Genomic DNA, 25,124 nt, shown 5'->3' on the forward strand with positions numbered 1-25,124 from the left:
CCATGGAAACGGCATGGAGGGCGCTGGTGGAAAATGGCGGCGGGCACTGGGGAGCCTTCAGGAACAGGCCGCGACAGGAGAGAAAGTGGGGGTCTGGCGGCCTGGCCTGGCCTTGGCAAGCAGGCAGGCAGGCGTGGCTGTGGTGTCAGTCCTGGCTGTGCCAGTCCCGTGTAACCATAACCCTGTCACTAGACCTGGAGATCCTGACAAGCAATGCATTAAGAATGCAGTCAGGGGTGGGCAGGATTTCTTTGGTGTGTCCTTCCTCCATTTCAAGAGGCCAACACACAAAGGTATGTTCAAAAAAAAACGGAGGACATTTCTGTTGTATTGCACCTTAGTTGGGATACCACCAGCGGCTCCATTTTCGTCATATCTTGTGTGAACATTAGCAAAAAATACATCTGCATCTCACTACACAGCATCATTTTTACTGATCTCCTTATTGAGCACATGTACATCTGTAAGTCGATCGTTTTTTTCATTTCTAAATGACAGCATTTGTATTGCTGTGTGGGAGCTTATTTTGCTGAATCACACCTAAACAGACATTCAAGAAATAGCTCCCGCCATGCAAATCATGCAGACGAGCTTAATACAAACTGCAGTAAATAAATAATGAGGTCATGCAGCTGCTTAGACAAAATTTGTGTTTGATGTCTTAAGGAAGTTTAAAATTTTATGTGTGCGTTATATAAATATATGTATACGCACAAATATTTAAATCCATTGTCACATCATAAATTCTTGGATTTGTTTTTCATCCATTTCCTGCTCACATCTAAGGAAAGCACAGCTCTTGGGACTGATTTCTGGAACAGTTGTCACCTGCTTGTCTGTCAAGTGCGATGTTTAATGACATACCAGCATGCAATCCGACCCATTTGTTTTACTTAGGTCTCAGAAAAAGCAACTCACATTCCTGAAGGTTAACCACCTCTCTTTAACGTGAATCATGCAGAGCATGCAGGAGTGACCACAAACTTTTTGTCCATGCTGTCACCTACCACCATGCTTTAGCCTGATTTTCCCTACAGGAACAGACATTTTCAAGCTTTGTAAACTCATTTAATCACCAATGTCTCTAGAACCATTTGTTACCCTAATGTTTTTTTATATGGCTGGCTGGCTCGCCAATAACCACTAGATCTGCAAGCCAAACTCATTTCATACAAGTCAGAGAGGCGAACTAAGACCATAATGAATTTCTGCCACTGTCAACCACAACTGGATTCAAACCAGATGCTAGTAGCTGAGAGGCTCTTTAGCTTGTTATGGATCTTCTAAGCTACCCAGTCTCCAGTCTTTGCCTGTCCTGACTGAAGATTATCAAAAAGGAAATCTGTAGCTTAAGGAAATTCTTCCTGGTTCAGTAAAGTCTGGCGGGTAACTGTATTCTGCCTTGCTTTGTCTTGACCCCAATTACTAAACACTGATAAGCATCAGGAAGTAAGTGGTTGTGTTATTTAACAAATGAAAGGTCAAAAGCGCTGCTATTCAGCAAGGTCAGAGGTTACCATCACTGTTATTAAACAGTTTGAAAGCAGTTATCAGTTGCCATCCCAGGTTCTAACAAGCAGCTCAACAGTCAGCCAGGCAGCCAGGAGGGAAGAAAATAGGCACCAGGCATCATTCAGCTGGGCTCAGGTCAAGCAGCTTTCCACTGATAACCTCCTTCAGTGAGGGAAGGTGCTTTGCTCTAGTGGTGCTAGTGGACAGCAGTCTCCCTTCAGAGCACTGAGCTCTCCTGCCTTGACCAGACCAGGCGTCTATGTACCCATGTGCCAAACTGCTTCAGCTCCTCCCTGCTCTACTCCACAGCACAGTTGTTCTGTTATAGCTGGCATCCTTTTGTATGAGAAATCAAACTCGAGTTCCCTTCCACTCATCTTGGGCTTCAGTACAAAGCTCACACAGCTCTTTGCAGTACAGATACCTTGAAATATATGTAAGTTACTGCTGAGTGTACAGTGGCTCCTATATGACTTGCACAGTGTTATAACACAATTGTAAATACCTTCAGTGATGTAGTAGGAAGCAAGCTTGTTTTCCTTCATTTCCGCAGTATACCTCATCTCAAGAGAAAGACATGCAGTTATTTTTTCATGCCACCATTTCTGCTGGCACAGATTATGAAAATTGTCCTAGAAATATTCTTCAAAGACAAATGTTGCACTGTCCTGGGCATCCCCTATGCCATCACTCTTCTGAAGTTCTATCCATTGTCTGGATTACTTCTTCAAGCAGCAGAAACAGTCTGAAATGGATTCTGATGGAGATGGAAATATGCAGCTCCAGCTGTGCTGAATATAAAATCTGATTTTCCTCCCGTTTACCTCTTTAGGCTGTCTCTGGCTTCAGAAACCTTGTGGTTTTGAGTTCTTCCTTTGCATGTAAATCACCACTTTATAAGGCAAATAGATCAGGAAAAGACAGCAAATGAGAAAACAAAGTATGGAGTCTTTCTCAGGAAGGAAGACATAACAGATGACTGACTGAAGGAAAGGAGATTGTGGATGACAAACAGTTGGATAAGCTTCAAGAGCTGCAAACTGAAACCTTGAGCTATGCTGAGCATAGAATATGGCACTGGAGATAGGCAACACTTTAACAGCAATAGAAAGCACCAGGGGTGTCCCTACTTTTTCCTAACACTATCTCTTCCCCGTTTTTGAGATTGTACTAAATATGGCAAAACTCTGAGGATACTCTGAGTGCAAACTGTTCAAAGAAAACGGATGTGGGTTTTTTGGCTTGTCAAAGACCAATGCCATTTTCTTCATTAGTGAGACTGGAGCTCTCTGCACAGTCACTGGGAGCCTTGGAGAGGAAGGGATGAAGGCTGCAGCTCAACCACATCTGGAATCACTGCAGAAGCATCCTCAGTGACAAGTCAGCAATAAATTGGGCTAGTAGGTCTGGATGGGAGCAGCTGCACTGAGACAAAGAGGAAATCTATGGGATGACTGTGACAAGTTTTCCCTAGAGATTCTCCTTGGTGTAATTCCAGACAGGCAATACGCCCCCCAAAAAATGATTATCCTGCCATAGTCAGGTTGAGATGGAAATGAGAGACAACAGCTTTGTTGTATTTGTGACATGAAGTTTTCTGTGTCTATCAGGTTCATTTCATCACTTCCCTAATAGGCATCTATCTTCTTGACTGCTCCTGGCACACGGTACAGGTGAAGTGTTTGCTGGGTAAAAGCACCAATGTGCTGATTACATCATCCTGTCTGGGAATCACATGAGTAGGTATGATTCTTCCAGCTGACATTAACTGAACACGCACAGCTTTTGTTGTATTTTCCAGGTACCCGGAGAGGTGAGGTGCAGCTCTTTTATCTTGTCCCACCACGCTGCCAGTCAAACTGCCTATAGTCTGAGAGGGAAGATGCTGTTGAGGAACCTTGGATAGAAAAAAACATCACAGTGAAAAACTGGTATGGAACCGCAGGTCCTGATTGTGGTTCAGTTTCAGGAGAATTTAATGTGTTTTTGAAATATCCACATTTCAAGCTACCCCTCATTGTACTATCCTGCCTTAAGTTAATACATTCACAAGAACTAACACGGGATTTTTTTATTTTTTTTTTAGATATCCTAAGCAAAGATAGATGTTGTATGAACAATTACCAAATAGTTTTGGTGATTCCTGGGTTGCAGTTTGCTGCCCTGGTCTTTACAAGTCCAGTTTTTAGGACTGACACTCATCTCTTCACCACAAGCTGCAATTGCTACAGTGAAATGGTGGAAGTGTGCCTGATAGTGGCAGGGACCTGAATGATTTAGGATTTTTGGAGTCGTGACCAAGACCATATATTCCAGAGAGAAGGGAACCAGCAGCCATCAGCAAGCACAGTCTTGATGTAACCAAGTTTAATCAACATGTCTTTGGAAAAAAGGCCAACAAGTCTGCAGCTTGCAGGTGGCTCCAGACAGATCCTCTCTAACAGTTTAGCATAGAGACAACAAAGACCTGGGTGATTGTGAAGTAAGCAAACAAGCATTTGGCAAGCTGACAATGAGAAGAACACTTCTGGCCTACTGTCTGGGAAGTTGGAGCAGAAGTAAGGAAGTGAATCTAGATGGACTCAGGGATCAGAACAATTTACTAGCAAGATTTCATTAACTAAAGATAAAGTTTTCAGAAAACACTCTTCTAGTAAGGTTTGCTTTTATCTACGCAGTGCTTTTTGCAGTTGGAGATGTATGTATTCCTCCCTTTGTCAGATAGGAAGAGGCCAATGGCCCTTCTTGCCACTATAGTGCAATTTCCTATGCTTTTTTTTTTTTTTTTTTTTTTTTTTTTCTGAAATTTCTACTCAGTCTCAGGCACCTGCTTGAAACTATTAAGCTTTAAAAATGTGCAGGAGCTAGAGATCAGCTCACATGGGGTGGGTGGCTTCAGATGGTTGTCTGCACCTTGAATCTGAACTTCCCTCCTGGAGAGGTGTTTGCATTCCTGTCTCTGGGACACTGGCTCTTGTCAGTATAGCTCAGTCATCCCCTCAGTAAGTCTTCTGCATTTGTGTGGATTTGCTCTTGCCACCTGCTGCTGAGTAACTCTGAACAATCCAGCTGCACTGTGCTGACACTTCTGTGTGGTTTCTTTTCCCAGGAATAGAGTCAAGCGAGGTAATTTATCTCTGAAAGGGGAAGGAAAAGAGGGTTCTTGCTCAGCATCTGCTGCAGAGTCTGATCTCCTGCTGTCTTCCCCTCCATGTGCAGTGTGTAGGCCTCCATCCAATTGAGCCTTGCAGTTGTACTAACAAAGGGGGGGGTTCCTCCTTTTTGCTGCAGTGCTGAAAAAAAATGTTCTTTTTGTTCACAAGAAAATGTTACTCCTCTGAAACTTCCAGCTGTTCTTTCCTGCTTGTGTTCTCTTCTGGGCAGAGACAGAAGAAATCTGAGATGACCCAGGAGAGAGAACAGCAGAGACTTCTGCCTAAACTGTTTGAACAGCTAATACCCTTTCCAAATACTAGCACCTGGGAATCCTTTAATGATCTGAATAGTACTTTAGGTAAATGAAATATCTCCTTTCAGAAACAAAAACTGATTATTATTATTTATTTATCTGCCTTAGTTCTTATAAACAGTTAGAAAGTAACCCTTTCCTGTGTTATGTTTCTGCTCCCATTTTGGATGTCATGAGGCCAAAGTGTGCTATCATTTCCTCCAACTGAACAATTATATTAGTGCAGATAATGCAGATTTACATCACATTTTCAAGGAGCAGAATTTGTCCCTATTCATTTAATAAAAACTTACACATACACTGCCCATTCAGAAGGGAATGATATGTGAAAATTTTCAAATGTTATATGGATGTGTGCTTCCAACGTAGCTATTGAAAAGCAAAGTAAGCGTGTGTAGCTGGGAGGGGAAGGATTATCATTGATAGAAGTTATAGACCACTCTGTAAAATGTATTTTATTATCTCTGTTGGGAAGTCGTTTTAATTGACAGAACGTTTATTGACATTTCTATATTGACAGAGTTCTAATGGAAGATTTTTTCACTCATCTGGCTAGACTCCTACTTGCTCTAAAGAGAGAATACAGGCTGTGTTTTCATGGGTATGAAGGAAGACTAATTCAGTTTTATTAATAACCTGATCTAGTGTCATAATCCCTTGAAATTTATTTCCTACCTCTCTCTTTCTTTCCTTGTCTTCTTTATCATTATCTGGATCACTCTCAAAATCTGATTAACCCTATAAATATGGAATTCATAGATTTGAGTCACACAGATGTGCTTGCAAAATCCAGTCTTTCCTGGTTTGATCTCTTTTTCCAGTTCTCTGATCTTTAAAGACATGATAAAATGTATAGGGAAAAAAAAAGCAAACAAGTAAATGCTTCACATTTAAAGGTCTTTTATGTGAGCCTCTTACATCTGTAAACTTCAAGAACAGGGAGTCACTCTGGGTTCATTTGCCACCTAGCAGAATTAATCATTCCTCCAGCCACATTTGTGGTCTTTCGTTTGCAATGGAATACAAATAATATCACATATAACAGTGGTAACAGTGACCACCAATTTTGTATTCCTGCAGTTACTCTTCTGTTTGTCTTTGTTTCTACCTGCCTCTACCACAGATTTTCCCATAGCACAGGGACCTTGTCACTGTCCGGCCAGGGCTGGTCATTCTAGATCTGAGCCAGAGAAATTTTCTTAATGAAAAGAAGAAAAGCCATGTTCTTCAGCCCTACATTGTAAGTCTATCAACACAGCAGCACAGTGCTATGCTACTGGAAAACAGGGTGGGCATCACATATTCAGTTTATTCAGTTGTTTAGGCTTTGTAACGAGCCACAGGACAATTACATACTGACAACAACTTTTGAAGTGTAGAAGTGCATCTGAACTGTGAGGCTCAGGGGTATTTTCAAGCTCAGAGGCCCAGAGGCCTCAGATTCTGCTTGCTTTTCAGGGTGCAGTCTGAGTGTATTACCATCCATCCTCTCCTTTCTCCCCTTCCCAACATTCTCCTTGGTTTCCACTGGAAAGGAAATGGGAATTAAGGGAAGGGAAGTTAGTGGTGTAGTGAACTGCTGGTTTAGACAGTTGTGGTGTCTCTTATGCTCCACTTTAAACTAGTAACGACACATCACAAAGCTCAACTTGGCATAGTAGAATCACTGTGGAATGGGCTGTCACCAGAGACAGGTAACCTGGCTTACCAACTTCTGAACAATTGAGACATGCGGACTTGGACTATGGGAGTGCTTTTGAACCAAAATTCCTTACCCAGAAAATCACCATGATGCAACCTCAAGCACTATTGTAGTTTATTTTAGAGCTACCACTGTCAGCAGGGATGAGTTAAGATATTTGGGATTTGGGAAATAACTGTTCAGGTCAGTACTGACTGATCTGGATGTCTAGTTCTAAGACTTCAGTTTGTCTCTGTGTATAAATAATCAATTACAAAATACAAAACAATGTAATGTTTCCTTTTCATCTGACCACAGCTTTTTGCCCCTGTTAGCCCAGAATTACATCTTGGCAGCTTGAGATCATTTGTCTTTGAAGTGACAGGCCACAGCTGTATGTACTTGCATGAGAGTAGGCTGCCATTTTCTGAACATTATCCGCTTGGTGTAAGCAGAAATAAGAGCTCAGGTAAGCTACTAGATGTATTGCTGAGTGGTTGGAAGACTCCTGCTGTGGAAAAAAGAAAAAAGAAAAAAGAAAAAAGAAAAAAGAAAAAAGAAAAAAGAAAAAAGAAAAAAGAAAAAAGAAAAAAGAAAAAAGAAAAAAGAAAAAAGAAAAAAGAATCCGGATCTTGGTTAAAATGCAGAGGCAGATGGTCAGAGCATAGGTCTGGCAGAAGCCAGTGGCAAGGCTTTCATTGATTTTACTGGATCAGAGTTTCATCTGTAGATTGTAGAGTGCAAATGAGGAGTCAGTGAACAACAGTAGCAGAAATGGCAGTAAAATAATTGTGGTAAGGTGGAATATGTCCCTCAATGTTTCACATGGAGAAACAAAATTATAAACCTACAATATAAACTTAGAAAGTTAAAATAGTTATGAAGTGGTTACATGTTCTGAAGAAGAGCTGAAAGATAAAATCATGGGAAGTGATTAGTGTATGACATGGGCAGTGGTCATTAGGAGTACCACTCTTCCAAAGCAAGCTGACAGCTGTTCTACATTACTGACCAATATGGACTCCTGAGGGTAGAGATGCCTCACCAATTATTTGTCAGAGCAAAAACACCATGGCTCAAACTCCCAGAGGATTTCTGGATACAGTTATATAACAATGCCAAAGTCCATGGATCTGATTGCTCAACTCAGAAGTAACCTTGGCTAATGACTGGCTGTTTGTATACTCTGGAAATCCTACCTTTCAAACATGCATAGACTTCATATCTACCAAGAGCAGCCCCTCAGCTTCTTCAGTCTGTAGCAACAACATCAAGGCACTCATTCCTACCCTGCATACATTAAGAATTTTATTTGGAAGACTACAGCATGCAAGAAATATCCTTTTTTCCTGTTCAGTGTGGTATTAAACAGCACCTCTTTGGGTGCTATGAACAATTGATTAATAGTAACATTATCATTTCTCCTTTCATTTGTTTTTCAACTGTGAAGTTTAATGCTAATACAAGCCAAAGTTAGCACGGGAAGCTTTGTGTGTGTGCATTTAATGAGCATTTCAACTTTTTAAATCATATTTTTGAAGGATTCTTTCTCTGCGGGGTTATGATTAGAAGAGGTCTGTGATGGACAGGTGAAGAAATCTCTCTCTTACATCCTGTGTTCCACAAATGGGTGGGAATTGAGATCTGTGGATTTTTTTTGTTACAGAGGTTGAATCAAAAACATAATAGGGCTGGTAAAAGTAGTCAGGACAGCAGGCCTATGAAATTAGGGAGCAGGCAAGCTGTGAATGTGAATTTCACCAAACGAATTTCATACCGCAAAGCTTGGTAGACAGTGCCCTCTTTGTTCCACAAAGAAGAATGCACCTCTCTGCTATTGCTATTTTGCTATTGCAAGAAGCCAGCCAAATCCTGGCTAAGTGTATTGAAAAGGTTCCAGCAGTTGATCCTGGACTGCATAATCTTCATGTGTTTGGAAATCCTTTGCAAGTCAAGGTTCCTCCAGCCCAAAGTGGAGACTGTCACAAATATTTGAGTATAGGCTTTTGCGTCCTTGCAGAGAGATCTAGCACAAAAATGGACACGCAAGCCTTTGCAAGCAGAAATAAAGAGAGGCTTTGACCCTCTGTAAAAGTCACTTCAGGACCCAAATGCAAGGATCCAATGAGATTCTCATTTATATTCCCTGTGCCTCTACACAAGTTCAGCCTGGCTCTTCACAAATTGGAACCTTCTCTCCCCTTCTTATTCTGGTAGCAACAAGGAGATGGGTCTTTTCAGGTGCACTCACTGCGCCAGAATGATGAGAGCTTTCATGTTTGAAAGGTACACAAAACACAGAGGTGCCAGGAGCAAAGAGCTGTTTTCATGCTGCAGGAAAATATAAAGCTTAGAGACAAATCTGCATGGGAAGGACCCAGTTGTAGGGTATTGCACAGTGGACTGGAAATGCACGTGGCTGACAGGCTGTGCTCAGCATCTGGAGATGCTGCAGCTGCTGTGCCTGGCACACACACACAGGTGCTGTAGAGGCTCACAGTTCCTCACGGTTCCTGGAACTGGAGGAAGAGGCAGCCAGGACTAGCAAAGAAAACACAAACTGAATAATCAGGAAAAGAAGATAAACTGTGCTGAGTGGCAGCTGGTCTTCAGAGAACAGGTTGTGTAAATACCCCAAGGGCCTTGTGCATCATTCCTGGGAAGCTATTCCCCAGAGAGAGACTCAGCTGGATCACTGCACCACTCCACACTGGAGGTATGTTTACTTCTACACAGCCTGTGTTTCCTGCAAAAACGTTCCCCTGCTCATAACCAATGTATGCTGACCTTTCAACAAGCAATGTTTCCCTTGTGTGTCTACAACACATCTGCCTGTACCAGGAAAAGCCTCCAAATAAATTATTTATTGCTCACCGTCTTCTAGGCGCAGAAGACAGAGGTGCAGTCTAGTCCTACTTTTCCCAGTGTCCAGCTGGGAGATCAGCCACCAGATAACAGGATACTTCACATTGTCTTTCATGCATAGGTGACAGTGTACTGTTCTGGAAGTAGTTTGTAGGAAGAAGTTGGCCGCCATAATTTTCAGCATCATATACACTGACAGCCCTGTACTGTTACCTATGTAGTGTCAGTATCCGTGACTTCTGAAAGAGGAATGCAACTTGCCATCCCAGTGAAGTTTCTGTGCCTGCTGTTGATGTTTCTGTGTCCGTCATTGTGCAAACCATCATTCAAGGAATAATTTACAAATGACATCACCAGTTTGCCCTTTTAATTTATCCTTAGGTCCATTCTGTGTCTTCTGTATGTTTCTTTTCCTTTTTGCCCCATGCTGTGCTTCCCTCTTCTCTCTTTCTGTCCCTCTCCCAGATCTCCAGCAACATGGCTAGCTATGTTTGTTCCTCGTAATTCAGTTGTACTAGTAGACTTGCAAGTGCTGGAGGCATACAGCAGTTTTGGTTCTGGCTTGGATATGATTTCCAGTGATCTTGGCAAAGGAACTGACTCTAGATGGGAACTGTGAGTTTACTCACAGGCCTATGCAGAGACACTGTGGAATAGGGTAGGCCAGAAGAGAGGAACAGCTGAAATTATTTGCTATTAATTAGGTTTTTTTCATAGAAGTTGAGGTTTGGATCAGAACACCAGTGCTGTCAAAGCAGCACTTCTGTGCCTTCCGGTTCTGCTCAGCACTTGGGCTGTCACTGTTGCAGCAGTGAGACATTTGGTCCTGCACCAATCAGGTCTTCATGCTCTCTTCCACTGTCCCTAGACTGTATTTCCCATACTCCTCCACACTTTTTGTACTTGTCATCACCTAGTATCTGGCTCAGTGAAGAAGCTGTCTAACAGAAAATATTTGGTTTCTGATTTACTCTGCGAAATTCTTAAATAAGAAACCCTGTACGTTCTACACCAATGGCTTTAGTTATGTACTACAGTGCTCTAGGCTGTTTGTGCTGTGTGACACAAAGTCCCTGCTCTAGGAAACCAACAGTCTTGGTTTAGAAATGACAAATGGCAAGAGACCACAAGGACGAAGAGAGACTACGTGCTCTGTGGGCAGGGATCAGGCCTCTCTCCAAAGGACGCACATTAGTTAATGTGTTTATTTCATGCAGAGGAAAGGAACTGGGGATTAACTGTTGTCTTTACTCTGCAAATGAGAAGCAGAGGCAGTAGAGACAAGTCAAAGAGTGTAAAACAAGTGTAAAGAAAAGATTTGGACATTCAAGAAAAAGGTGAAAGGGACTCACTAATGGTGACTCCTGAAGTTATTGTTCTCCTCCTTAGTTCCCAGTCTCAGATTGGTACAGTGGCAGTTAAGGATCTGAGTCATCCTTTCCTTATTTATTGCCTTATATGGTGGTGCATACAAGCTCTAAATGAGAACAGATAATTATTTGTATTTACTGCAGAACACAGGAACTCCTGCAGATCAGAATCTAATTGCATGAGGGCTGCTCCGAAACTAACACCTCCTATGTGATTGTATTGGCCAGTGATGTCAGAGACAGCTGTTGGTTGTATGGCCATAGAAGTAGAACCTTCTCACCAATATTCCCTTACATTTTGTTGCCGTGTGACAGATGGCAGCAGAGGGGCAGTCTGACACAATGGCATCTGACGTGGAAGTGTGTATGAAGCAAAGGTATGTCACTGAATTCCTCCATGCGGAAAAAATGGCACCCACTGACATTCGCTGATGCTTGCTAAATGTTTCTGGAGACCAAACAGTGGATGTGAGCACAGTAAGGCTGTGAGTGGTGCATTTCAGCAGTGGTGATGGTGACAGTGGGTCACCTCAGCTGGTGCAGATTTTGACAAGCATGGCATGCAAGCTCTTGTTAATCATTGGTGAAAATGCATAGCTAATAATGATGCCTACGTTGGAAAAGAGTGTTTTGTAGCTGAGAATTTGCTCTATCAAATAGTGTTATTGTGTTCTTTTTATCTGTTGTTATTTCCATGAAAACAAATAGAAGACATTACTTTCAGAACAACCTACATACTAGGAATACAAACAAACAGAAAACACAGGAACACAGGGGAAAAAAAATCAAGTTGCTTTCAGCCTAAGTAGGTAAAAGAAAGAGCTGTAGAGAGAAATCATTATCACCTCCTTTTCATGGATAGGAGCTAAAGCATTAAGAGATCAAATAACTTGCTCAAAGTCATAGAGCGTGGGCCAGGAAGTGAACCCAATCCATCAAGACCCCTTCCTTGCAATCCCATCTCTTCTTTGTGAAAAGGGCTCTGCTCCACCTGTCCAGGGAGTGTGGTCCTTTAGCTTGCCGGGAGCAGTCTGAAAGGAGACATCAAACTCCTATTTTACAGTGTACGCTAATCTGTATAAGAACTACATTTTGGAATTCCAGGAAGAATTGATTCTGTGAATGACTGGCTATTTGAATTCATGGATCCATGAGAAGGACTCATTCTGATGACTTCTGTGTTTATATGCACTCGTACTTGTGACTTCTTTACATCTAACAACCCGCAGGAGGGACAATAACCACCTAAATATCAAAGGCAGTGTTTTAGAACTGGCAGTCAGGGGAACTCAAGACTTGGAGCAAAACTCTGTTTTGTGCTAACCGTTTTTAATAGAGAATGTCTGGAATATTTTCTTGAAGAAATCTTGACTGGAAGTTGCTGAGGAGTGACAGAGACAGCTTGATTTTCCAGAGGCTGAAGTGGTTGCAGCCACTTGTAGTACAGGTGGGCAGTAGGCACACTGCTGGTGACTCCTGCAAGCCTGTGATTTTGCCACTGTCATCACAGCTGCTGGAGATCCGTGCCTGCATCCTGCACTCGGTAAACATCAGCTCATAACCACAAAGCACTGAGCATCTCTGGTCCAGCCTCTGTTCAGGGAGCCAGAGAGCTGCTTGCTGAAAGCTGCCTTCTGTTTGCTTGCAGACGTGTCAATATTTACTGAGTGAGGCTCCACTTTTGCCCAGCTGGAGCATGACAGCTTTGCCACTCTTGCACTCAGTAGCCCTATCTTCCAGCATTAACATCAGGAAGTGATGAGTGACCTGGATGGCCTGATAAATGAGAGGAGACCTGCAAACAGAGAACAGCAAACACTTCCTGGGAGGCTCAGGACACCTGCTGAGAAAGATGTTCTTTTTTTGCAAGTATCTGGTAACCCATGATGCTGTATCAGGGGAGACTCACGAAAAGTACTATTTGTGGCACTGGGTGCTGGGAAGACCAGCTATGAGCAGGGGAGCATGGCAAATTGTTAAGGAGGCTCTGCAGGGGATCCATGGCCCCATCCATTTGCTTTCAGCAAAGCCCTGTGAGTGCAGCAGACTGGAGCATGCAGCAAGGCAGGACGAAAGACAGCCCAGACGTGCACCAGCAAAGGTGATCCCATCTTCAGTTCTGAGTATACAGGAGATGGGGAAGGCAGGACCTGGGATATGCTTGTGGGAAAAGTGCCGTCACAAGCTGAAAGGCAATGAGCTCCACTCCAGGGTTACAGCTGCAGTTTCACAGTAATAAAACATGTATGAGTGAGTCTTTATATGCAAATAAAAATCTAGAAGCTAGTTTCTGCCATTAAGGGCTTAAATCTCTGGGATTTCACAGCTATTTGAGGATGCTTTAGTGGTAGGAACATTACAAGTAATGGTTTGGATTTAGTCTGAGCTTACAGGCATGTTCTGCTCTGCATTAGATGGACAATAGCTTCCAGTGGTGGGAAACTGTGGATGGGAGAGATAAGTAAACAGTTAAAAGGCCTTAGAGATACTGAGTGAGAGTATTCAAAAAAGAACAAGCTGGTTTGGGGCTGTTTCTTCTTGATCAGTTTTTAAATCCCTCTCCATCAGGAACCTCCAGGAAAAGAAACATAAATGACTGAAGACTGGACCTTTTTATATGAAGTGACACAGGAGCACAAGTTCTCCAGAAGCTAGCAGAAGCACAATGGAAAATCTTTCAGAGATGGCAGTGGGGGTGGCAGCATATTCCTGAGGATTTAGGAAACAGAGAGATTGAGCAAGGAGGATATTATTGCATAACATAATTAAGTGGTAAGTTGGTACAGCAGAGTGTAGAATAAGAGAGGCAAGGATATACACAGTATTGAAAGAAAGGCTATGGACAAGAAAAGGAAGGCAGCAAGAAGATATAAAAACAGGAATAGTGTGACTTACACACTAAGTGATAAAAATTAATTTGGGCAGCAGAACATTCCATCTTCTGATGGTAAGCTTTGCATCATGGGTGGCCTAACTTGGCTTGGGAGTAATGATCTAGTTGTTCAGATCTTCTTCTCTGTAATGGATTGAATGGTTCACTTCAGTGGAGCCCAGAATGCAGTTTCAGCAGGACCCAGGATCCTGCAGTTAAATGCTAATGTTTTTTGGTCACAGGGGTCCATTTAAAGAAATTGTTACAGAAAGTCCACCCCATTAAACAAGCTGTCACGCAGAAAAGGATATCACCTGAAGCACACACAGTTCTGTGCTCTGAAGATCAGTGCGGCTGTAAGAATCCCAGCCCTTCTGCCCTGAGCTAGCAGAGCCCTGGGCAGACAGCAGCTGCACTGGGCTGTCTCCCAGAAGCACAGTGGACAATATCAGCCAACATCTGTTCCCCTTTAATCTCTTGTTAATTTATGTTTTGGTATAGTGCTTTTGTACATAGTCACTTGCGTGCTCTGGCACATCCACAGCCACTCTCCCAAAGTGTGGCTACCCAAGACAAGCAGAGCTGGACAGAAGAGTTGTTCACAGATGATATGTTTTAAGAAACATGCAAGCAACAGATGCGAGTCATGTCTTATGGTACAGTTCTTCCTGTGCTGCCAGACTGCAGAATTCGCAGGACCCACCAGACCCTTTTGGGAAGAGGCTGAACTGTTCAAATTGGTTCCCATTTGTGTCACGATGTCTTCCACAAAGGCCACGTGCTTTCTCAGCTTCTGCTGCTGCTTCCAGAATTTCACTGAGACCTGGGGAAGGGAGCCAAAGTTGGTCTCCTGCAGAGAAAAGCCATCTGTGGCATCTTTCTCCATTTAACCTTCTGCTGAAGGAATTTGCAAAGCAGCAGCCAAGGCAGCAGCCTGGGACATGAAGACTCTCTTGTGATACAAAGTTTAGCTAGACTTTAGTGGGCAGGGTGCTTTTCTCTCCAAACAATACGTGAAATTCTAGATACTAACTTCCTTGTGCCTTGGTGGTTGACAGCGTCCCTGCAAATCCTCCTGTTCAGGAAGCACAAGAGGATGATAATAATTGCATTCCATCCCTAGGCCTTTTGAAACATGAGGGCTGGGATTCATGTCGATGCTTGTCATACAGAAAATCACCAGCAAAAAGAGTGTACATAAGACTGAACTCAGCAGAAGCAAGAGCTTCTGCATGATAGCGTGCTGCAGTCTGGAGTAGTAATGCTGGCAATATTGCACACGGGAGAACAGTTCAGATGGAAAGGGGTTGTCAGAAATACACAGTGGGACATGTACCGGAGGCCAGAAAACCTGGAGCAGCTCCAAAGGATTGTGAAATGACCCTTTTCCATGTCCAGCTGTTAAACAAAGCTGGCTGGATCTACAGTCCCAAAACTCAGAGCAAAGGAGAATGATTAAAGCGTGAGACCTTAAGCAAAGCGGGCTGCTGGCTTCCAGATTTTGCAGACCGACATCATTGCAGGCTGGCCAGTGTGTCTCTGCTTTGGTGGACATGTTCTCCTCCTCTTTGTATTCAAAAGGGGAAAGGATGTGATAACAGCACCCTACAAGTAAAGTAAGAGAGCAGGAGAGTACCTGGAAAGCTAACTAATGTGCTACTGACAAATCCTAGAGGACCCAGCATGAAGACAGAATTTCCATTGCCTGCATTGGCTATGAGCTGGTGGTGAAGCACCAGGAGATACTTGGTCACCTTTTTCTGTCCTTGTCTCAGTGTGAGGGGTAGGACGCTGGACTAGGAGGGTCTGTGCAGCAGGGAGGGTTCTGTCATGGCTGGGGAGCACAAATAGCTGTGGATGCTGTTGCTTTTTCACAGGTCACTGAAGGCTCATCTCTTTTTTCTTTCATAATTACAAGGGCTATATTTTCCAGAAGCCAGTAAAAACAGGATATAATGACATCAAATTAATGTCACTGACTACTTCTCTCAGGAAAACAGCCTATGGGCAAAGACCCTACAAAGCCAGGAGAGAACAGCCAGGAAAAATAAAACTACCTTCTCATGATGACTTCTCCTCCAGCTAAGGAGACTTCTGCCATATTCTGTAACAGAATAGTTTGCATCTTCATCTTCATGCCTCTGCACAGGTCAGGTGCTTGAATGTGTTGCCAGATACCCTTTGTGCACTGCTTTTGAACAGTGGAATGTGAGAGCTGGAGATACTAGAAACCAACACAGAGCAATGAGTGCTTCAGTACTGGTGTCCTTCTCCCTTCTCATGTTCAGTTTTAAGTTACTATGAGAACCTACAGAGGATGCTGGTAAAGAACAGATAAGGCTTTAGAATGCCAGAAGAGCCATGAGTTGGTGCCCTCTACTGGAAAATCTCTCTGCCTTTTTTCCAAATAATTTTTGCATATTTGAATTACGTGGCCTCACTTACAAGCTTATATGCTCTGGGTTCTAGCCATTGTGCCACGGAGGCACAAAGGTCTCTGAGGCAGAGCTACCAACACAAACTATCCAGAAGATAGAGAAAGGAAATTGTCCTCTTTCCTGAGAGCCAGTGGTTCTCAAAACACTCACTGGGTTTGCTCTTGCCCAAACAAAGATTCAGACTATATTCAGTATTAGAGTGAAAACAAAAACTGTCTGTTCTTTGATTATTAATCTTTAACAGGAACCTAAAAACAGCAGGCTTTGGGGATAATATTTTGGAGGATATGATGCATTAGACTGCCCCCAGGATCTAAGGTAGACTTGTGTGGCTGAGTGTTGACTCCTTAATCTCAGAGAAAATATACATTGCTACAGACGGTAGGAAAGGGATCTAGCTAGCCGTATTTGCAAACAAGCTTTCTGAGAAGAGACAGTAAATTTGCCTCTTTTTTAAAAAAAAAAAAAAAAGATCTATCATCATTGGTACCAACCAGACCTATAACCAGCCTGTTAGAAGAATTTTCTTTCTCAGATGAGGGATCCAGGAAGAAAAGGAAGGGTTGTTGTTTTCTATTCCCTTCTATTTGGAGTCAGTTCAGTTGCATGAGCTCAGTTTGCTTCCCAAATTTTCAGGCTCCATCACACTTAGGGCATGCTTACCACAGAATCAGAATGTTTAACTGCAGCATAGCAACTGTAAGTAAACTCTAGCAGTGATGAAGTAACAGCAGGACAGACTTCCAGGAAGGCCAGACAAGTCAAGTCAGGGCTTGAGCAAGCTTGCTTGACCATGCTGCTGTGGCTTCACCGCGGTTGACATTGCAACTACTTAGATCTAGATAAGTCTGCCTGTGCAGCATTCGCTTCCCTAACTGCATTTTAAATAAAGAACATCCTGCAGGTCCTTTTGCAAAATTCTGGTACAAAGCAGGCATTCTGAACATTGTGCAGGTCGGAAATTTCTTCTTTTCCAACGCTTTCCGGTGGCCCCGGATCACCCTGGAGCTTTCAGCTCTGCACTTTTTAAGAAAATGAATCCCAAATCCTATGCCACTGAGACGCAAGTCTACAGCTGCTAATCATTTCCCTTCGGCATTAGCTGAGCCTGCTCCACTTCTGCCTAGGGGCCTGGCACAGATTAAAATGCTGGGCAGCTTTCCACGGTCACAAGGAACTCCGTGTTAGGAGCTCATTTTCATACTGGCACATTGCAAGAGCTGGTGTGGCCCCATTAGGTCAGTTACCAAAGGAGGAGGATGGAGGGACAGAAAGGGAAGAAAGGCAAAGCCTGATCGGAGGAGATTGGAATTTGGGTGCCAGGTGGAAAGAGTTAGCTCTCGGTGTCTCTCAAACCTCACCATCAAAGGATGCTCAGAGGGGAGTGGGGCAAGAGGGCTGAGGGGTGGTGAGAGGTGCTCATAGTAACTCCAGTCCCTGTGCAGAAACCAGTTTTCATGTGCTGTGCTGGCAGAGGTGTTCAGAGCCCCCCAGGGAGCACTTGTAAGCTTTTCCCTTCTCAAGCTGAGGAAGGGCAAAGTTTACAAGTGCCCAGTGCCACAGCACTGCAGCCCTGCAGCTTAGCGCTGTCTTCAGGACTGGCAGAGTGTGATCCTGCCAGCTATGTGCGTTCCCAGGATGCTAAATCTGCTCTTTTTCCTGATGAGGCTGGGGCAGCCACTGAGCTCACAGAGCAGCAGTTCTGCTAGCTTGCTCAACGCATCCAGCTCACCCTCTCCCAGCCTCAGTCCCTTTTTGGGAGACTTCCTGCTCCACTCATTTGCCTTGTCACACAGCTTGGAAGGGCTGCCGGCCCCACTGAGGAGGGAGCAGGCTGGACACTTTCTTTATGGCCATCCTAGGGGCTTTTAGAGAGGCTCTCAGTTGTCCACACTGCCGAGGACTCAGTTCTTGGTTTCCCTGGGTTCTTCTAGCATGGCCTTCCAAGCCCACAGCTCAGTGCCCATTAATTGGCACAGTGAATATCATCACTTACTGTCATCAGGCCCTGCTAAAGTTGTGCTTTGGTAGACAAATCCTTTCAGTGAGGAAACTGAACTGAACTGCAGGGCAGGCACTCCTCTGTGTCTCCTCCTCACACCTGTCTGCACACATTGGTGGCGCTTCATATGAACACCATAAATTCAGTGCTCTTCTATGTCTTGTATTAGGCAGCAACTCAGCATTTGTATAGAAAACATAGTTGTCCAGAATGATAGTAAATGGTTTGTCCCATGGGCAGCCTTCAGCCATGCCTGTGCCTGACCAAGACTCAAACACTTTCTTCCTTGGAAAAAAGTGAGAAAGTGGAGAAGTAGCTCTGGCCTGAAACCAGTATTGCTTTATAGCACTCAAAATATGTGTCACAGTCCAACAAAGAAAAAAGAGCCTTCCTGGGACCACATGTATTTTAGAACTTGCAGATGGGGGAGAGCAGCTTGGTCTTCCCAGGACTTCAGGCATTTTTCTTGGAGAAATGACGTATCTTTCTCAAATAATTGCTTATTTTATGGTATTTGCCTGCCCCCACAACAGTGATGTGCTTTACCCACTAGACATATCCTGGCTGTCACATGAATTTGAGCTGTTCTTTTTTGCAAAGGGTTTCTATTCCTGGCCTGTACTACACTTACTTTGACAGAGCTTTGATCTTTCATTACAGAACTGGAAAAGTATCTCACAGGTAGGAAAAAATACAAGAGGAAGACCAAGCACATTTTCCTTGCCTCATTTCCACCAATTACTCCTAGTTCTATCTTCCTTTATTATGCTGGATGATCTCTCTTCACTCTTCAAATATTTGGAGGTGAGTATGCTGCTCGTTAGTCAAACTCGATTTTGCTTTTGCAGTGTTTTTCTTCTACAGAGTAGATCCAGCCTCTCTGTTGCTATTCTCTGAGTTTTTTCTAGTTTGTCATGGTTTTTCTGGTAATGTGGTTCCTGGAACCAAGAGCAATACTGCAGGCACAGCAGGTCCGTGTGAGTGATTGTGTGATGTTGCCCTCAGGTGGTTAGTCCAGAGAGAAGATGCAGCCTTTAAAAAACCCTGTTACCTACGGAACAGAAGTCTGTGACTGCATGGGAGCTGTAGAAGGAGTGTTTGTCTCTTATCTAACTCTGCTCTTCACAAAGCTAAGCCTTGCTGCTCACTCATTCCCTTCTCCCATCACAGCCTCCACTGACCCGTGTCTGTCATGCCATTTTGTTCTCTGCTTTTTCTATTCTTCTCTGCCCTTCCATTAAGGAAGTGATTGTACTCAACCTTGATTTCACAGGATGATACACAGATGACTTCTTTAAGAATTACTATGGAAATATATAAATTCCAATTTAATACAAACTTCGCTCTGCACTGAGTTTCCTCTCTCAATACTGCACTGTCCATGGAAGCGCTCAGATCCTTTCCCTGAGGTCAGCTCTAATGCAGAATTTTTCAGAATGCAGTTTTCTCAGCTTTCCATGACTTTCACTGGCATATAGAGCCCCATCTGCCATCACTTTGTCCCATTTACCTAAGTTTTGCTTCATTCTTGCTCCCATTGAATGCAAATGCCAAATCATGCACCGATTTTAGAAAGAGCAGCTTTTAGTTGGACCTTTTGATTTTTTTCCCAATCATTCTACGCATTCTTATATAGACTTGGCCACCTGACTGAACACTTCATCCCCTGGACGTGGTGCAAAAGAAAGCTGTGGTTGCACTAGCAATGTTGAAGATTTTGGCAGTCCAATAAAAGGAGCTGGAGTGGATCATTTTTGGCTGCTTTACGTCAAAGTGCTGATCATGGGAAATGCCCTGCAACCCCTGTACATTCAACACTGCTAAGAAATTGATGTTTTCTCCTATGTTTTCTTTCACAACTTCACTTTATTTCTTTGCTTTTTGCAGAACAAATGTTTATATATCTCAAACACTTGATGTGTCCCCCTGTAGTTTTCTGATATATTTGCTAGTTTCAGTCAACCTTCCATAAGCAGAGACTTCAAAATAATTATGAAATGTATTTCTACACATTTTGTGACAACTGGTTGTTTTGGGAAGTGTAGAGGGAATTTTACAGATGTACAGAGAGAAAACAAAATTTTACAATAATTCAGTTTAAAAGTTTTTGTATTTGTATTTGCAAATAGTAGCTGTACTTTGCAAATACGTGTAGGAAATTAGGCTTCATTAGTTCCACTGCTTATGCAACTGCTTATTAATCTTTGGCAGTTATTCATCCTGCAATCTGTTGTTGCCAAGTTTTCTTAATAGCCATTTGCAAAGGGCTTTATCCTTGTACCTTTGGGAAGGGCCAGTCGGTTACATATGCTGGGATTGTGCTTAGATAGGTCTTTCCAAGAACTCTGTAAAGCTGAAGGGAAGGAAAAAATTATCCTTACAGACTTGTTGAGTCTTGTTTACCATATTCAGCCTGATATCTTAAAATACAATACCTCATTATTTTCCCAGCTTTATTTGTAGGTCCTCCTATAAGGCTCAAACTCCACAGTGCTATTTTCTCTAGAAGAAATGCCTGCAGTGTTGTTGTTGCATTATACTCAAACTGTCATGGTTTCCCAGACTAGCTGTTTTTGATGAAAAATGAAAATCATATCCTTATGTTAGATGTTCAGCTGATTCAGTCTTGATTTCCGTAATGTCTCTGGATCTGAGGAGTTTCTTCATATCACTGTTGTTGCTGCTATACAATGTAGGCATAACAACTAATAATGTACAGTAGGAAAAACCATATAGAGAATAAATGACTGTTCAGAAAGGAGGTCACAGAGATATTTCCAAGTAGCTGTCACAGTTCCCTAAGAGGTAGGAAACAATGCATAGGATCAGAGCAGAAAACGTCTGAAATTTCCAGTGAACTGAACACACCATGAGACTGACCTCCCAAAACACATGTATTTTGCCTGCACATTTTTTCAGATCTGCAAAGGGTGTGTTCACATGTTCCAGACATCCTTCTTTGGAGGATGTTAACCTAGCTCCAGGGCACTGGCTATGCAGTGCTGTAATAGAGCAGGGTGCCACAGAATGCCTCCCCCTCTCTGACAGTGCACCTGAGAAGGAGGAAAGTAATTCTCTGCCATTTCTTTTTGCCTCATCTGAACACAAGAATTGCTTTATTAGACTTTTTTGTTAAACTAGATAAAGTATTGAGAATAGACCACCTACATGTACTGAATTATCTTCAACCCTTCGTTGAAGGTAAGGCCTTTGTTTCTACCTCCAGTACTTCCATCACGACACTAATGAAAAATCACCCAGAGTATTATTTTCCATAAGATATTTATATCATTATTGCCCAACAGCTCTTAAGCCTGGTCCTTCTCCCAAGTGCCTTTGGTAGTTGCATCCTTTTTTCTTTAATTATTCTTGTGTGCTTTGTGAGAAGATAATTGTAGGTGACTTGTGGCAACTGTTGCAATGCACTTCTAAGATTGTAGGACAACAAAAACGACCTAACAGATCAAATTTGTACGGAGTTCCATTCTGTATAAGAAATTCCTCTTTCTTTGTTACTTAGCATAGCCTTTGGTATCTAGTGTCCAGAGAACCCAGCCTCTAGGGAGACAAGGCTTGGGAACAGCACATTCAGCACGTTGGTGTCCAGGCTGTCGGGTATCTGTGTTGGCCAAGACTGCAAGCCTCAGTCACACTTAACCGTCATGCCATCAAATGTGTCCAAAATCAGTGCGGCTCTGCCTCACAATTACACTCCAGGTTTAAATGTCCTGCTCTGCAGCATAGCAGGGCCCATATCCCAGAGCTCAGAAAGAACCCATGGATCCTGCTCCCTGTGTGTGGTAGGGTGCACATGTGGGGACCATCACGTTTTGTGCGTCTGGGCTGAGCACCAGCTCCCACTGCCTGCTGCCTGCTTCCAATCACCAATATCCCCAGGATTATCCCCAGGGTATCAGTGACCTCAGTACACTGATTTGGACTTGAAAGTTGCTTTTGTTTTAAATGTTGCTGAGTCTAAAACCAGCTCACGTAACCAACTGCCTATTTCCAAACAGCTGTTGTGTAACTTCGCTCCCCACCCCCTGAGATGTTGCCCGCCATTCATTTAATGGGCTCAGTTTCACTGGGAAGTGCCTGGGGGAACCTCTTAGCTCCCTAATTAGCAACAGAAGGGGCCAGTCCGTGCTGGAGGTAGCAGTGAAACATTTGTGAGATCTCCAGAGAATAAGGGAGGCAGAGAAGGGGTCATTTCCAGCTGGGGAAACACTAACTTTTATTCAGTATACAGTGCAGGGCAGAGGACTAAAAAGATGGGGGGTGACGGCACTTGCAGAAAAAATGGTGATAGGCTTCCTAGGCAAGAAAGAAGCATTTGTGAAGGGAGAAGAGGAAGTAGTTGAGTTCTTCCATGGCCCTCCCAAGTTGTTCATCACTCTGGCAATCTGAGTTTTACATAAAATACAGTGGAGCAGCCCCATGGGCTGGCTGCTGGTGGAGGCAGGAGTGAAGTGCTGCTGTGATCTGCTCTCAGATGTTTCATCTGGCTCTTGTTAATAAAATTCAGGAATTAACAGCTAGGAAGTGCTTAGGAGCCTAGTGCTTCTTCACGGGATGTAATCACTGAGGCCGAACATGGAGGCAGCCATTCAGGGCTGGAACAAATCTCCCACTGACCAGCTGAATTTCCCAAGTCCTCACCAGGAAGATGAAAATTTTGCCCATCCATTGTGGCACAGCTGGGGCTCTTTGTTGGTTCTCAGGACACAGCCACATGTGTTAAGCTCTCCAGTTCTTCCTGTGCAATCCCATTACCAGGCAGTATTGTTCATGCAACATGTGAGGAAAGAGACATATGTAGATGAGCAGTCCCAGCTTGGACTTATTGTGTTGTGCAGACCATTCCCCTTCTGAATTCATGTGGGGAAATGCCACATTTCATATCTTGTGCTGTCTTTGGTCTGAGGGAGCAAACGTGGAAGCCAAGCTGAGGAAGGTCTTGTTAGCCTTCAGGTGCTTTCTTAATGGAAAAAAAGAAGTCTGGCTTAGGTTAGAAGGAGCCTTAAAAAAAGTTTGAGTGCTATGGAGAAGGTGAGTATCACAAGTGATGCCATGGGCAGAGCAGGGTCCATGAGAGCCTGGAGGGGCAGGGGCAGCCCCTGCGCAGCTCCAAGGCTCCCAGGCATTGCCCTGCCCTAAACAGCATCACCAGCCAGCAGTTTGCCAAGTAAAAAGACCAGAGCCAGTCTCTGGCATAGGACAGGAGACCATTCGTAAACATCCTGTTGCCACACACAATTTGCTCTCTACTAATAGTCTTAAGATAGTGAACCTGACTTTGCATGTGTGAAAGAAGAATAATGGTGCAAAGTCTTCATGCTGATAGATGTAGGGCAGAGCATTACAGCCAGGAGCATAAATCCTGGGGAGGGGCTTGCAGTGGACTTAAGGGTCAGCATAATCATCTATACAGAGCTATTTGTCAAAGCTTTTGTGCTCCAGTCTTAACTCTGTTCACAATCTTATTTCATAACCAGAAATCACCAGCTTTCCTTCTTGTGTCTCAGTTTTATTATTAATGGTATTTATAAGGCTTACATTCTGAAAACGTGCAAAGAACAATGAGAAAAATACAAAATGCTCAAAGAGGAAAAAAGAAAGAAAGAAAAACATGGTTATTATTATCTGTACTGTGAGCTCCTCTTCCCACCAGAGGGCACCCAGTATTTGCAGAAGTGCTGTGAGTGCCTCTGCACTACTTGGGCTTTTTGAAACCTCCTCGAAGAGGTGGCAGGTTATTGTGTGTTTGGCTTCTGCTTATATCCAGGTCCTAAAGCAAACAGGGGAAAAAAATACATGACAGTTACATTTGTGTGTGCGTATTTTCTACCATTGCTGCAGGCGTATTGCTGATTGGTGACAAGCAAAGGTTTGATAAAACGTCATTAAGGATAAGGGATCCTGCCCCAGTACAGGGAGATGCTCTGAGACACTCTTCTCTCTCCTTTCCTCTGGTAGCTGCGTCCGTGGGACACGCATCACAGCCTCCAGGGAGGCTGCCTTGACGCCAGCAAGCAATTTCTGCCTGAAGTCGCGCATTTTCGCCACTAGAGGTTGTAAGAGAGAAGGAGAAACATCTTGTTTTAAAGCTGTCGAGCTGCTGCAGCTCTCCAAAGCGGAGGATTTCCTCTGGAACCCCTGGGTCTCTTTGCTCCAAGCACTCGCAAAATTCCTGCACATCTACCCTGCATTTTAGGCGGTCTCTTGACCTTTTGTTTGGAAGTCAGACCTTAAAGCCGAGTGACCCCAGAAAGGCATAACCAGAAATAGCTCTGGTGTAGCAATAAATTGAACTTTGACCAAATGAAGGATTTATAGTTTTACTCCCATTTTCCACATTTTTGGCAGCACAGGGACTGCATATATACCCCAGTAATGCGAGACCTGATCATCGCGGATCTCAGTGGTGATGGGACTTTACTTTGAGCGCTGCAAGGAGAGAAGAATTATTCCCTCTGGCAATACAGCTATTCCTGGACTGAAACACAGCAAGAGCGTGTGCAGCAATTTGGGAAGCAGAAGCCTTTATCCAGCAGGATTTAACTGACTACTAGGGAAATAAAATCTAGTTCCTTGAGCTAAAATAAAGCACCAATTTCTATGGTACATGAGAAATTTTTTTTCCTTTTTGATAGCTTTGCTTTGTTTTGTCTGTTGCAAAATACACACACACTATGCCTTCTCTTCCTCATGCTGAACAAGCACAGCTCTCTGTTTCTCCTTGTGCAGCATGTGCTCCAGCCCCTGGCCAGCCTCGTGCCCCTACAGCAAACTGACTCACTCTGGTCTTTCCTTTACCAGCAAGACCAGAACTTGGCATGGCACTTCCAGAGATGATCTCACAAGTGCCAAAGAGAGTGAAGCATCCCTTAACCCAGCCTGCTGGCTAGCGTGCTT

General features: G+C 43.5%; 1 protein-coding gene and 1 long non-coding RNA gene across 9 annotated transcripts in view; one reads left to right on the forward strand and one right to left on the reverse strand.

Annotated features, from left to right (window-relative positions):
• The window catches only part of LOC110396838 (epoxide hydrolase 1-like), a 65,173-nt gene that overhangs the window by 30,246 nt on the left and 9,803 nt on the right, over positions 1–25,124 (forward strand). For 2 of the 8 annotated variants that reach the window (XM_021392703.1, XM_021392711.1), the window contains exon 1: positions 18,870–24,830. The exons of 1 other annotated variant lie outside the window; for it this stretch is intronic. The gene's annotated coding sequence lies outside the window, so the exon portion shown is untranslated. Of the gene's footprint in view, positions 1–22; positions 294–3,313; positions 3,444–18,869; positions 24,831–25,124 lie in introns of those variants that run through there. 5 more of the 8 variants (XM_021392705.1, XM_021392708.1, XM_021392709.1 and 2 more) reach the window with 5 other exon arrangements.
• LOC110396842 lies at positions 11,605–18,863 on the reverse strand. The gene is made up of 3 exons (XR_002437295.1): positions 16,702–18,863; positions 15,239–15,993; positions 11,605–14,592 (listed from the first exon to the last, which is right to left on the reverse strand). It is a non-coding gene; the product is annotated as an uncharacterized LOC110396842 (long non-coding RNA).

Source organism: Numida meleagris, chromosome 3 (assembly GCF_002078875.1).
Source record: "Numida meleagris isolate 19003 breed g44 Domestic line chromosome 3, NumMel1.0, whole genome shotgun sequence".
Lineage (NCBI taxonomy): Eukaryota > Metazoa > Chordata > Aves > Galliformes > Numididae > Numida > Numida meleagris.